The sequence below is a fragment of the Anolis sagrei genome, chromosome 1 (genome assembly GCF_037176765.1).
Source record: "Anolis sagrei isolate rAnoSag1 chromosome 1, rAnoSag1.mat, whole genome shotgun sequence".
Taxonomy (NCBI): domain Eukaryota; kingdom Metazoa; phylum Chordata; class Lepidosauria; order Squamata; family Dactyloidae; genus Anolis; species Anolis sagrei.
This window is the reverse complement of record NC_090021.1, coordinates 63,540,827-63,556,623: the sequence shown is the minus strand read 5'-3', so window position 1 is coordinate 63,556,623 and position 15,797 is coordinate 63,540,827. Positions and strand designations below refer to the sequence as shown.

At 39.2% G+C, this 15,797-nt stretch overlaps 1 long non-coding RNA gene across 1 annotated transcript; it reads left to right on the top strand.

Moving 5' to 3' along the window:
* The first annotated feature begins 10,831 nt into the window (after positions 1-10,831).
* LOC132762083 (uncharacterized) lies at positions 10,832-12,813 on the top strand. The gene is made up of 3 exons (XR_009630083.2): positions 10,832-11,056; positions 11,757-11,838; positions 12,231-12,813. It is a non-coding gene; the product is annotated as an uncharacterized lncRNA (long non-coding RNA).
* The last annotated feature ends 2,984 nt before the right edge of the window (positions 12,814-15,797 follow it).

Below are 15,797 nucleotides of genomic sequence, written 5' to 3'. Positions count from 1 at the left end.
TCTTTCAGTAATTGCTCATAAATTACTATAATTGTGGAAACTTCAAGGGCTCATTTTTCCCTCATTTTTAAAGCTATTTGTGTGAAACTTGCTACAATGGTAGAACACATTTACCATTGTTAGCCCACCAAATTTCAGAATGTTTCATATGAATTTATGTGAAATTGGTTTTCAGTTTGGGAATATTTTTCTTTTTTTTGCCTGTGTCCTTTGGATGTATTAAATCCTAGCCCAAATTTGGAAATGTTAGATTAGCGCACCTGTAAAGAAATACAAAAGAATCAAAAGAAATAGTAATAATTCCAGAATAACAGGAAACATATTTTAGAATTTCAAAAGTAATTAAATGGATCAAGTGTAAGTGATTTCTGTTTATCCAAATGCACACAATTAGAGTGACAACTGATATGTTCTTGCGACATTTGAAGAATACAACAGTTCTTGCTGCTTAACCACAAAATGTCCTGTTTGAATGCTGAGAACATCAAATACGTCTGCAACAGGAGCCCCACCAAACGTAGCCTTCTGTATCCTGGTGCTTGCCAAATATGTTATCTGAGCAGTAGTGATGCTGCTTGGAAATGGAGCTTGGAAAAGTTACTTTTTTCATTAGGGTTCCTGAAATCAATTAGCCAACACGGGATTCTGGGAGCTATATTTGTTTAGAACTATTTTTCCTAACACTGATCATCACTAGCATAAGAGTGGTGCTGATGGAAGAATGCCTTGTTGTTGAAAATGAGCCTAGGTTATGGTATGGTCCAAATTGGGGCCCTCAATTTGACTTTCTTTTTATGTTAAATCACACCTGGCTATCCACTGGTGTGAAACCTTAAATGAGCTTTCATAGTTGAAATGCCTGTGCATTGGCCCTTGGGATCATGTTGAATTTCTGCTGCCCAGCCCAAGATTTCAAAGACATTCATCCTGCTCACCTTAGACACTCCTGGCTGGCTTTTGTGTTACTAGTGGAAAAACTTGGCTCTCAACATTCCACAGATGCAAGAACTCTCCAAGCTTTCCTGCCTTCTTTCTTCCCACAAACAACCACAAAGCATGAGATTTTTAAAATAAAAGAAATCCCTTAATACGTTTCCTGAGCAGTACTGTCCAAATACAGAGCAAAATGATGGATAGACTTTTAACAACACAGTCACTTTTCCAAGCTTTATGATTTGGAACTTGCCTTGCTTGTAGTGTAGGACATGTTTTCATTTTGTCAAAAATATATATTAGGGTGATGAATTTATTAGGACAAATCAAGCTAATAAAATAAGCATCAAGTAAAATGATGACCAGTGTGCAACCCCTTCTCCCATATATACAATAGAGGAAAGAGGAAAAAGTGAATGATGTTTAATGTATGGTGCTTGAATTTATTTACAGTCTGAAGTCAGAATGTGAGGGAAGTCTATGTACAGAGTATATGTGCCTTCGGGTTGCCTGTCAATTTATGGTGAGCCTCACAGGATATTATTTAGACAATAAATATATTCACACTTTGTTTTGCTGATTCTGTATTTTGAAATTCTTAAATATGTCACCTGGTATTTACTTTAGTTAGTACTGGGATGGTAATCTTCCATCCCAGTACTAACTAGAGTTGATTTTGCTTAGCTTCTAAGATCAGATGGGATCTGATATGTTTAGGATTCTTAGGAAATGCGAGAGAATGCTTCAACCATTCAGCTTACATTCTCAAATGCTAAAATAATTTCAGGGCTGATGATGAGGTCGATCCTCCTTTTTAAAACTATGTAATCGAGTTGTGACTTGGAACCATCTCCAGATTTAGATAGAGCATGCAGAAGAGAAGCAGAAAGTAAGCAGGCACGCCCACTGTGTTCTTGGCTAACCGAAATTTGTAATGCACGTATACCTCTGTTAGCAAAGTTTGTGTGTTCTAGGCATTACGTTTTTCATAGAAAAGATGAATCACAATCCACAATCATAATATGACAAGAATAGGAATATCTTCCTATTCTATAAAAAAAGAAGTGGTTGCACAAACTTCTAATAAAATTAATTAATTTAGTTCTACATCACCTCCCAGTCACCAAGACTTTGCAAAATGCTTGTATATTTGATTATTATGTATTTTATTATTATGTTATCTCTAGGAATATGTAGGTTCTCCACTGGACATTAACCATGGCATCACAATGGATGAGCTAGAGTTGCCTAGAAATAACACTTTTCTAGGCCACTCTATCTCATTGTTTGTTGGTCTTCCAAAATGACTGTATGATCAACTACTGGCCTACATAGACCATAGAGTCACACTGAGTGCCCAAGAAATTCCTAGAGAAAGGCAAAACATATATAGTGTTTTGTTTTAATTCAGTTTTTTCTGCTTTCACTGGGGTCCTGTGCCCCAGCGAATGAAGTGGGCTGACTGTTCATTGCAACCTCAAGTGTAAAGTGACATCAGAGAATAACAAAGTCAGGGCCATCAATGTCATAGCATTTTATTTTCTGTGTATGGGTCTGAAAAATTGTCAGTGAAGACAGCTGACAGGAGGAAAAAAAGCAGTTTGTTTGAAATGTAGTGCTGGATAAGAGCTTTATAGATACCATGAACTGCCAAAAAGACAGATTAATGGATTCGAGAGCACATGAAGCCTAGAAGCCAACTTGACTAAATACCATGATCTGGATGTTATGAGTTGACATAACTCACTGTAAAAGATGATAATGCTTTGAAAAACTGAAGACAGTAGGAAAAAAGGAAGACAGTGTTAAAAGTAGATCACCTCAATCAACAGAGACACGGCCCAACCCCTGAACAGAGCTGTTGATGACTGGGGCTCTTGGGGCTTTTTCATTCATAGGATCATCAAAAATTGGCAGCACTTAATAAAAACAAAACAACATTCCGTTACTGTATTTATGAGAGAATATATGCCATTAAGCTCCTTGCTGTCTTCAATCAATTTGCTTTTGCCTTTCCCCAAACCCCCTGCAGTCACTAGAGTCTGCTGAAGAAGCCTTCCCAACTATTTTCCTCTTTCTCCCCCCACCCTTGTTGAGAAAGAGAGAGGATCCTGGCAGGAACAGACATTGTGGTAGGGCCAGGAGGGAACTCTTCTTCCCTCCATTCTTTGGACCACAGGACCCAATAACTAGTTGTACAACCCCGACTTAATCCATGCAGTATTATGTAATAGTTTATTAAATTTTGTATTGTGCTTTTAAAAATTATGACCAAAGTGTGGGATTGCTGGCCACTTTGAAGTCCCCATGAGGGAAAAAGTGGGATATAAATAAAGTATGGTAAATAATAATAATAATAATAATAATAATAATAATAATTTCACTTGAAATAAAACCATGGTGATTATCTTTGAGGGGAAAAAAGATACCAACTATGAACTGTAATTTAAGGGAAAAAATCCAGAGAGAGAAAGCCCTGGTACGCTGTTGGAAACAGGATTGAAAAACCAAACCAATAACTTGAGTGGGGGTGAGGAATGCTTCCAACATCAGAGGCCAGGTATTAGTGTTCACATAACTCATGGCCTCTCCCTTAGACAAGCACATACCTTGTAAAAAATGCAAATGAAACAATTATTTACAGGCAGGCATGAAGCCATACAGCTGAGATTTTCCTTAGGAGATCATTTCTATTGCCTTAGAGTGGAAGAGGGAACTTTTTAGGCCTTCTAGGGGTACTGAGATCCATCTCAGAGTGCAAAAATAATGGTTCAAGAAGTAGAGCTGTTGGCATGTTTATATTCTTAGAGGGATGGCTTGCACATGCAAATAGATATCTGAGTTACAACAAATTAAGGGGTGCATCTACACTGGCCAGTAATATCAACAACAACAACAACAACAAAAACAACAACAACTTTATTTTTATATCACCCTCTCTCCCCGAAAGCATGGGCAAATAAACTCCCTGAAAGCATGGGCAAATAAAGATGCATGACACATGAAGCTAATTTGGGTTAATGTGGCCTTGAACCGTGTTAACAAAAGTAGCAGGTTGCATTGAATTCTCCTTGTGAATACAGAGAAAACTGTGATTTGGGTCTGTGGAACGGGCCACAACTATTTACATGGCCACCCCACTCAGATGACCTGGAGACACGGGATGGCACTCACCATTCCCCTCCCATTCTTACTGTAGTGGCAGTCAATGAATACAACATGGCTTGCATTCATTGCTTATCACCTGGCGAGATGTTATCTTATGTGGCAGAGTGAGCAGAGAAGAAGAGGGGAAAGGACATAGCAATTCCTCCGCTCCCCTCTTCCTCATCACTTTGGCACACCTGCAGATGCCACACTAGGTAAAAAGTGATCGACACTAGCCATATTGTGCCCACTGTTTCCCTGCTATGCAGAGAATGGGTGAGGGATGGTAAGAACTGAGTTGAGCTATTTCCTTCCACAGTCTCTGAGTGGCTAATAGCCTAAACCATCTTGACCCCACTTGCATTTAGACAATAAGAAGGATTACAACTTCTAGCAGCCATGACTAGATTAGACAATAGTGTGGAATGGTGAGTTTTTCCAGTTCAATCATTTTAGTAGTGTCATGTGGTTCTTAACTTTAGACCAGTGGTTCTCAACCCATGGGTCCCCAGTTGTTTTTGCCTACATCTCCCAGAAATTTCTTGGAGTTGAAGGTCAAAACACCTGGGGACCCACAGTTTAAGAACCACTGCTCTAGACTAAATCCAATTGCGAAGTTTGTTTCCAAATGGCTAAATAAAAATAGTGCAAAATGATTTATGGGTGGCAGCACATTGTTTTTTAAGAGTAGAATATAATGTACAAATAAAAACTATCAACATGTTTCCAGTCTCTTCAGTACAGGGCTTGGAAAACTGCATTTTACAGCAAAAGAATGCATGTTTTTTCAATTCTGTAAAATTTGTTCAGATAGATTTGGTACATTTGGAAACAAACTCCATAAATAGAGTTGATTTGTCAAATCAACTGCTGAACACCAAAACATCTGATTCAAGCCCCATTTACACTGACCATTTAATGCAGTTTAAAACTGGTATTGAAGAAAGTGATTGCACTGTGTAACATAGGAAATCTGAAACCAATGGGAGGTCTGATTACACAAACCACAGAGCACTGATGCACATTAAGGACTTGCTTTTGTGGGAGTTTGTTGTCTGGCCATCACAGTTTGAAGCTAGCTTTGAACTGTATTATATAGTCAGTGTAAATAGGACCTTCACCTCTAAACATTTGTTCTATATTTGAGAGTTGGAGACCATTGCTGACCTACCAAGAATCTCCAAGAGATAGTGCAAACCCCAGTCTACCCATCATTTTTCATGGCTAAAGCAACCTACCCTTGTTGCATTATTGCTCTCTACTCCATTGTAGTATCTCACAATCACGGCTGTCAGACAGAATATTGGGTGGCAGTAATTATTCTTCTATTGGTCTCAGTAAGACCGTCTTTAATTCCTTGTCATTTTCCACATCTGAATCTTGCTTCGAAAATGTACACATCATGTTTTCACCTCCATTTCTGTGAAGAAAATTACCTTGATTTGCTTAAGTTGGTAAATGTGGTCCTTTGTGTTTTAAAGTGAAGGCTATTTCACAATGCTTTTAAAATGAACAACTGTTTCACAAATATTTACTCTTCTCAAAAGTCTTACAACGGCATCATCTAAAAAGCCTGAAGCGTTATGGGAGAATAAAGGAAAGAACAGTTATTTGAGGTGGCAAGCGAGGAAGAGTAGCAGGTATTATTTATTTGTAGTACTAACATTGATGCAATAAATAATAGTTGGGCAATAAATGTGAAACAATGATGCCTCCTGTCTAATAGAAAAAGAACTTGGAAATAAGCCACAAAAGGCTTGGAAATAAGCCACAAACTGTGTGTGACAGAGAGCAAGCCAGAGAGGGATGACATTGTTCTGTGAAGTATTTTGCAACGTGATATTTTGTGGTTTTCCTCCCTGCTCTCTCCCTTTTAAATTATCTTTTAACACCAATATTTTCTGCCAGGTGTTCAAGTCTCTTCCTTTCAGTTAAACTTGGCAGAGGCAGATAATATGTTTCCAATTCTAAATCCTCTCAGGAATGAAGAGACAAACAAACTTGTTGGCATGGTGTTTAATTTGTCCCAGGATATCACTATTGGCAAGTCATGTTCTCTTCTCCGAACTGGATAAGTAGCATCTTAAGAAGGAGGAACTTTTTGATGAAGCCAAGGTGCATGGTTTGCACAACCCCGTATTGTTAGATGCTTGTTCTTGTCCTAACTGAAGACGTGGCTGTGGTTTAGACTTTAGGACCCTGTTTGGTCCCAGCTTTAGTCTCAAGTGGAATATTAATATAACAGAGTGCTTTTTCAGAGAGAACTGAATCATTGAACACAGATAAGAAGCAAGACATTATTGAGGAGCATTCTCAGCTAGTTTTTCTACTTGGTTGCATTGGCAGGCCAGCTTCAGCATGATGAATGACATTGTCTCTGTGTGGTTTGAGGGCAGTAAGCTAACTGATTCAGTGAAATCGAGACTGTTGACCTCATCAGATGGGCCAGTTTTTAACACCGTATGCTGGTTCCTCTGTAGTTTTGCTATGGAGCACACTGGTTCCCAGTGTGACAGAACTACTTCCGGAGGGGCTCCATCCCAAAACTGCAGAGGAACTGGTGTATGTCACCGCATTGGGATCAATCGGGGCAACCAGGGTGGCAGATGCTTCCCCCCATGGCATGAGGTTGGGGGAAGCCGGGTGATACAGGGAGTGGGGTGAAGGGTTCTGCCTGCTGGACACTGCCAGATTTGCCACAATTGAATCTGGCAATTCCAGTGAGACATAAGAAGTCATGGAGAACCTTCTTTCCACAGTTTCCTCAGTTTTCAGCTGCAATCCAGGTGCACATGTTATGGGATCAGTTGCTTTCATAGATGTTTAGGAATCTTCTGGAGTCAGGTGGAAGAAAGGAAACACTAACAGCAACTAACAGAACAGCAACTCAAGCTAGCAGACAATTGCAGAGTAAGACAGCTGTGTTTGGAATGACTCACAGCTGCTTTCATGCCTTCCTTTTATGCCCCAGTGGGAGGAGCAAGAAGGTGGACATAAGAGAGCTTTGAAAAGGGGAAGAGCAAGAGAATAGAGACATGACAACTTTAAGGTGTTTTCTTTATAATATTTGAAAAAAAAAACCTATTAAAGATAATTACATGGCATATAAAACAAATGAAACTACATAATGAAATCTATAGTTGCATCCATATTTCATTAAAAATGTTATTCAAAATATACTTGATAGTTTAGGAGAAGTTAAATTAAGGTTTTAAAGTAAGCACAAATTATCATAGTTGTTATATACCTGGAAACATTGTAAATTGCATCTAAACCTAACCTTTTCTTATGGAGTTTAACCTGAGGAGTCTGATACTGATGTCAGTTTTAGTGGATTTGGTTAATGGGGTGTGAGGTTTTTAACCTGAACATTTTTTGGGGGGAGAGGTTAAACCTGTAAACCCCCCCCCCCTCAATCCTGGCTTTGGGCTTGGGTTCAGCCAAGGAATCTATTTCATCTTTTCTGAAAGTTTTTCAAACGGAAATCTCTGAGTTCAAGGCATAACTTCTCCCAAACTGTAATAATGCATTCACTATTACATTCCCAATATCTTTTAATTTTCTGCAGGCATTCTCTACTTAAGGTGAGGAATTTCAATCTTCAGTAACATTTGGGACATTCTTGCTGTTGCTTAAGCCAACCACCTTCCCTTTGATCATTGGATTTAAGACAGCCAAAAGTGGCTTGGGAAGGACATCACTTTCCATGCTGTGCACACAGATTTCTTTTATTCCACAGCTGACACTGGGCAAACAGGTTTTGAAAAACCTGCAAAACCAAAGGAGAAAGCGGAAAAAGTGGACATACCACCACCAGCAATGCTACTTTCAAAGAGCTTTGAACTCTCTGGTTTTAAAACAAAGGACTGCTTATCTCAGCTTAGTTAAAAGGCTACCTGCATGTTGTTTAGGTTGAGACCTAGCAAACAAAACAGAAAGACACTCTAAGTTAAAGAGACACAATTCCCTGAAATGTTTACTTGGAAGTAACAAATTCCAGGAGGTAGCTGTGTTGAAAGCTAGTCTGGTGCTGTGATTTGAGTGTTGGGCTAGAATTTCAGGAGATAGGGTTCAAAGTTGATTTCGTAGTGGGAATAAGTTACAAATTCTCCCTCTACCTTTTTACTTCTACTCTTGGAATATAAATGTGCAGTCTTCACAAATGTCCACATTTTTCCATTTTAGGGTTTTCTTTTCATTCTGAGTTAATGGGAAGTTAGAAGTCAGTTCAAGAGCTTGTAAATTAAATCCTATATTTTCCATTTTTTACAGTTACAAAAAGGGCAAAATTAAACTACTTAACTACAATCTTTTGGATTCTGCATTAATATTTCAGCAATCAGCAAAATCTCACTAAATAGTGTAAAAATTGACATATGCCAGTTGTGGATCTGATTCAAGCCTAACCATTTGAATATTCCAAAATACATGTGCAAAATTAGTAGTTCTCCAGTCATGGCATATTGGAGAATTCTTTGCTATGAACTTTCAGTTGAATAGGGTGCTTCTTTATGATGTTTTTAAAGATCATCTTTATTGCTTGAATTTTAAATAACTATACATAAACTTTAGAACTTAGGCATTGGAGGAGGGGTCCAAATAATGGATAAAGGAAGAGAGAAAAGAAGAAAAAAGAACGGGGTGTGCGTGTGTGTGTCATGTGTCTTCCAGTCTGTTCTACAGGGAGTTTATTTTGTATTTCCTCCCCTTTCCCTCTGTAATGGACTCGTACCTTTGCTGGCTAGGCCGCAGCCTTCTAAGTCAGTAAGCCGGCCTCCATGTTAGTGAGGGATACAGTGAGAGTCAGATCAGCAGAGGGGAGGAGCTTAGCTATCCCAGGATTGGCTAGGACAGATGGGAGGAGCTGGAGCTGTGAGTGTGAAAAAGGCAGGCAGCTTCTGACAGAGACAGAGATTGGATTTTTGATCTGAAGGGAGTGGGTGGATTTCGAGTGAGCTGAAGTTTTCCTGAGGGAGAGTGTTTAAAGGCAGGTGTGGCTATAGAGAGTGGCCTGGCGGGTCGATAGCCGCCTGTGAACTGGTGTGGGTGGGAACACACTAGTTGTTTTTACTCTCTAAGGGACAGGGTATTCTAGGGAAGCTAGATACTCTGAGGGGACAGACAGGATTGGTCTGTCAGAGGGAATTTGCTCACGATGAAGAACAGATACCCAGTTGGGGAGTCCAGCAAGCTTGTTAGGACTCAGAAACCGTTTGAGAAGATTGTGCTGTGATAACCATATACGCTTGTGTAACTCTAAGAAGAATTTAGTTGCGTGTTCCAGTCTATATAAATAAACTTTGTTCTAGTTCAACTTTCAATAGAGTCTCCACATTGATTCATTCCATTAGGTCTGTTCCAGTAAATTTTAACATCTTTTTACCTCAGACACTTTAAAGGGAATTAAAGGAAGGGCTGGGGAACAACAAGCTTTACCTCAGGCATATTATCAGGATAAATTCTCAAATCCATTTGATTGGTGGCAGTAATTCTACCAATACACATTCACGTTTCCTCAACACACATCGAGCTTTGTGACAGGATTGTGTTGGTGTCCAGTTGGAGCCTTAGAAAATAAAATCCTTTACTCTGATCCTTCAAATTGATGGCCAGCTGTGAGCAATATAACAGCTGAAGGAACGTGTGGGTGTGTGTGCTAGGGAATATATTAGTTAAGTATTATTCCCCTGGGCCCTGGCTTCGTTACATTTGGTGGCAGCGGTGGGATTGAAAGGTTCCCCCCTGTCACACATGTGTTAAGGGACCCCTCGTTCCTTAAACCCTCGTTACACCCTCCCTTTTCCTTTCTTCTTAAAGATCTCGCAGCTTTATATATATTGAACTATTCTACCTATACCGCAAAGGTAAATCTTCTTTCCTGGAGATATTCTTTGAATAGTCACCAGTCTGTCTTACACCTGTCTTTCTGATCCTCCAGTAGGAGGGTTAGGGAGTCCATACTCGTATAGTACATTAGTTTTGTGATCCATGTGTTCACCGTCGGGAGTTCTTTCATGCGCCATTTCTGAACTAGTAGTGTTCTTGCTGCAGCAGAGTAGTAGTAGAAAATATTGTCCTTATTCCTCCATATCTCAAAATCTGTTAGGTTTAGTAGATAGTATTCAGGCCTGAAATTATATTTCAATTTTAATATTTTTTGAGAGTGTTCGTGTATTTTTTCCAGTATTTTTTAACTTCTTTGCAGGACCACCAATAATGGAAGAAGGTTCCCACTTCTTCCCCACATTTCCAACATTTGTTGTTTTGATTCTTGTAGCACCTTGCCAGATGCTGGAGTGTGAGATGCCATCTATACAACATACCAATGTTCTATTAAATGCATTGATCTAGAGTATTTTGTTTTGGTTTTCCATACCTTCTCCCAGTCATCTAATAAAATAGAATGGCTGATGTCATTAGCCCATTTAATCATATTTTCTTTTATCAAGTCTTGTTGAAGACATTTATCAAGTCTGTTTCTGTGTTCCATTCAAGAAGTTTCTGATATAATAACCTAATTATTTTTTTCTCTCTCCACATTATTGTGTCCCATATTGACTCCTGGGATGTGATGTTTTTTATCTTCCTTATAGCTGTCCTTATCTACATGTATTGAAACCATGTTTGGTTACTGCCTCCTGTTCTTAATTCCTCTAATGATTTTAAAGTCCAAATGTAATTCTGCTTTGACAGTAAGTGTCTATAATTATACCATAGTGATCTCTCTTTTATGGTGGGCTTCCACTGGGGAGAGCCAGAGGGGCATTTTACTATAAAATCTTGCCTTATATTTTCCCCATATCTTTAACAATGTGGCCCTGACAAAATGGTTCATAAAGTCTTTTTCCCCCTTTGCTTTTTGGTACCAAAGGTACACATGCCACCCTCAGCATAAATTGAAGCCTTCTAAACTCAAGATTTTCTTTTTCATTAGTGTGGCCCAGTCCTTCACTCAAATCAGTGCGCATGGCTCAAGGTACGTCTGCAGATCTGGTAGTGCCAGTTCCCTTCTTTTTCTTTCTTTCTTTCTTTCTTTCTTTCTTTCTTTCTTTCTTTTTGAGTCTATCAATGTCTGGAATCTGATCCTTACTCTCTTACTGTCTCAAATAAACTTTGTAATATCTTTCTTCCATTCCTTAAAGCAATTATTAGTCCTTAGTATCGGTATCAGTTGAAATAAGAACAACATTTTTGGAAGGACACTCATTTTTATAACTGATATTCTTCCTAACAGTGACATTTTTAAAAAAAATCAAATTTTCTAATTTCTTTTTCATCTCCTTCCAGATTGCTTCGTAATTGTTTTGTAAAAGTTGTGAGTTATGAGCTGTTATTTGAATTCCTAGATATTTGATCTTATCAATTATTTCCAATTCAGATAGTTTATGTAGTTGTTCTTTTCTAGGTTTTGATACATTTTTAGTTAGTATTTTGGTTTTACCTTTGTTAATTTTGAATCCTGCCATTGCCCCGAATGTTTCTATTTTCTTTAGCTCTTTATGATGTTTTAAACTGTCTTACTGCCTGTCCAAATGCCTACTGGGGATCAGTGTGAATAGAGACATTATTCAATTAAGTCACAAGATGACAGTGGGTTTAGTTGTATCTGAATAGAGTCAGGAATTCTTGGATGTTATTCTATTTGAAAGAAACAGTAACACCTCTTTTTTTCTTAGCTTCTTGACTGATGTATCCTTCCCCAACAAGGCTGTAAGGGTAAAGAGGCTGATTTGAAAGAAATAGTGTTCTGTTATGGAGGTAAAGAATTTTTTTTAAATTATAAAATGCATTCTACAGTTGTTGAATACCTTTGAACAAAGACACACCCTTCTCTCTCCCCTTTCAAAAAATTAATGCCACATGACACAATGGGTCCTTGGTTTGGTTCGAGGACCAATATCATGGATGTTCACATTCCATTTTGCAATGACAGTGTAAAATGATACCCCCATATAAGATGCCAAAAGCACAAAGGGCTTGAAATTTACTTTGAGTAATAATTTCAAAGAATTTTTTTATAAGTGATGTATAGGTGGTATTTGACACTAGAGAGGCTTTCTAAGATGCATAATGACAGTTCTAGTAATGTTGGGAAGGAGAACAATATGTTTGAGCAATTTTATCATATGTGCATTTCTGTGTATTTCTAGGTGCAAAGATTACTGCAGATGCAGACTGCAGCCAGGAAATCAGAAGATACTTACTTCTTGGGAGGAGAACAATGTCCAATCTCGATAAAATATTGAAGAGTAGAGACATCACACTGGCAATGAAGATCCGCATAGTTAAAGCACCTAGGGATGTGAGAGTTGGATGATAGGGAAGGCTGAGTGAAGGAAGATAGATGCTTTTGAACTGTGGTGTTGGAGGAAAGTTCTGAGAGTGCCTTGGACTGCCAGAAAATCCAACCAGTCCATTCTTCAGGAAATAAAACCCGACTGCTCACTGGAGGGAAGGATATTAGTGGCAAAGATGAAGTATTTTGGACACATAATGAGAAGATAATTATGCTGAGGAAAATGGAAGGAAAAAGGAAGGAAGGCCGGCCAAGGGCAAGATGGATGGATGGGATCCTTGAAGTGACTGGATTGACCTTGAAGGAGCTGGGGGTGGTGACGGCCGACGGGGAGCAAGAAAGCTTTGAAATATTGAGCTCAATTACTTATGGTGCTAAAAGAAACTGTTAAGTTTTAAATCATGATGAAATCAGAATTATTGAGGATGCTGGGCAATTATTGTACAGGGTTAGTCAAAATGCATAGGCCAATAAGCCATTCAATTGAATGCCTTATTGGCCTATGCATTTTGACTAACCCTGTATTTACCTGAATGTAATGTGCATCTTTTTTGGCTTAATTGTTCAGTCAAAATGGAGATGCACATTACATTCAATGGCGCATTACAATTGTGTGCCAAAAGGTGCCTGTGCCCTTATATCAGGTTGATCCTAGCAAATCTGCCAGGCCCTGCCTAATGGTGGAGCAGCGCCTTCCCACCCCAAGCCCTTTTTCTTTCATCTCTCAGCTAAGAGATGGAGAAACTGTGCTCCTTCCCTCTTGAAGCTGCATCTCCTTTGCCTCTATAAACTTTGCCTGGTGGAAGGATTCTGCTTTTCCTTCCTTCTTTAGCAATTTTTTAATGTGCACCTCAAAATTGAGATTTGATGGCTCACTAGATTAATTTGAATATGGTATCTAGAAAGAAAACAAGTAATATTTCTACTATATATGATAGATTATTACTGCAGTGAACATCATGTTCAGAGGAGGGCGACTAAAATGATCAAGGGTCTGGAGAACAAGCCCTATGAGGAGCAGCTTAAAGAGCTGGGCATGTTTAATCTGAAGAAGAGAAGACTGAGAGGAGACATGATAGCCATGTATAAATACGTGAGAGGAAGTCATAGGGTGGAGGGAGCAAACTTGTTTTCTGCTGCCCTGGAGACTAGGACGTGGAACAATGGCTTCAAACTACAAGAGAGGAGATTCCATCTGAACATGAGGAAGAACTTCCTGACTGTGAGAGCCATTCAGCAGTGGAACTCTCCGGAGTGTAGTGGAGGCTCCTTCTTTAGAGGCTTTTAAACAGAGGCTGGATGGCCATCTGTTGGGGGTGGGGTGGGTGCTTTGAATGCATTTTCCCTGCTTATTGGCAGGGGGTTGGACTGGATGGCCCATGAGGTCTCTTCCAACTCTATGATTCTATGATTTATTCTATGATTTATGGCCAGAGATGGAAAGAACCAGCCATCTCAATGCAGGAAAGATGGCTATGAAGATTTGTGAATTAGCTCACCTGACAAGGAGAAATTCTTGACTAGTTTTCTGATTTAGAAGAATGTTATAAAAAGTACAAGGGTGGATACAGTATATAGTAATATTTTAAGGGAGCTGAAAATAAGAAATAGAAATTAACAGGCAACAAATACGAAGCTTGTAGATGAGTTCTAGTAGTATGTTTTGTATGTATTTAGTAATATGGATTTGTTTATGTTAGGATGATGGTCTTAGATACAGTTCTATTAGTTGTATTTTAGTTTTACAGTTAATGAAAAATCATTTTTGTATTGTATTTGTTTTATTTGAATCTTTCTTTCTGTATCTCTCTCTCTTTCTGTATGTTTGCATTTCTGTATTTCTGAATAAAAATCAATGTGAAATACTGCCAAAATTAAGGTTTACTTTTTGGATTTTTTTGTGGGAGGAGGGAGGATATTTTCCAACTGTGGATGGTAGCAGGCATGTAGCCGGGGGGGGGGGGGGGGGGGGGGTTGAGGGGCTTCAGCCCCCCCCCCCCCCCAAATTCTCATGGTGGTTCGCGAAAAGGCCTTACTGGTGCATTATTTAAACTGTTATGTTTATTCATATCATGATCTGATCACCATACTCAATATATCCCATATGCATGGGGGTATTGGGGTAATGATACAAAAGGTTTACTAGGCTAGACCCTCTTTCACTCAGACTCAGCCCCCCTGAAACTCAGGGGGCCCCCGGAACCCCCCCTGAAAAAAAACTCACCCCCCCCCCCAAAAACAAAATCCTGGCTACGGGCCTGGATGGTAGAATCCATGGATGCAGGATCTGTGAATGAGAAAGGCCCGAATGTACTGCCGTGCGCCTATTGCTATTACTTATGGATTTCTTTCATCAATATAGCATCAATCCTTAGAACTGCAGATTGCTAGAGCTTGAAAAAAGCTGTTTTGGTAAACATTGAGTCCCAGAATTACCCAACCATCATTGTCTACCTGGATCTTTTATTCTAAATACTTAACCTTTTCAACCTGCTTTTTGCGACAGTGTCCAACAGGCAGAGAAGAAGGGGTCTGAAAGGTACACATAAAGCAAGGAAGAAATTGAATGCCAAAAGCGGTGGAGCCCATTTGTTTTGAGATAAATATTACAAGAATGTAATCTCAGATCAAAGAGTGAGAGTTCCTTAAGAAAGGAATGGTCAGAGGCAATGTAAACAATAGGATAAGGGCAGCCATTCTTCCTAACCTTTTATTTAATCTTTCTTGTTCATCCTAGCAATAAACTAGGACAAAGAGTCGGAATTCAACTGGCCAAGCAATGCAAACAATGCTAAGTGGTCTCAGTCTATAAAAACCAAGCAAAAGCCTAAATAACCAGGAGGTACCTCTGGCTTACATCAAGAGCTGAATCCAATGATGATTTATTGAGGGGGAAACAATCCATGATTCCTATATTGCCAAAGGACTGGGGAAGCTGAAAGTGTCACCACAAGCAAATTGTTACATAGCAGTACACTCCAAGAAATGTAACCTGTAGATGAAGATAGGATACCTCCTTGATGGTTTTAAAAGCCCATTCAAGCGGTGAACCAAAGGCTCCTAATCTTCTATGACAAGAAAAGAACAAAGGAAAAGCCAACTAATCTGTTCTTGTGCCATTAATAGGAATCCAAAGTTGATAAATCAGAAGATAACGTTTCGCATAGCTTCCAGATAAATGTTAGGGATGAGGAAACACTAGCACAACAGATGTTGACTCCCATCAGTCCCACTGTATTTGGAAAATGGCAATGAAGTCTGGGAGCTGAATTCTAAATACCTGCAACAAAAAAGGTGCACCAACCGTGCCTTATTACTTGCTTATCTTGTTGAGAAGTTGCGGGCTTGTCTTACTTGAACTTTGTGCCTGACCAGTCAAAGTTGGGTGATGTATCCCAGATACTGTAAGAGCCATTCCTCC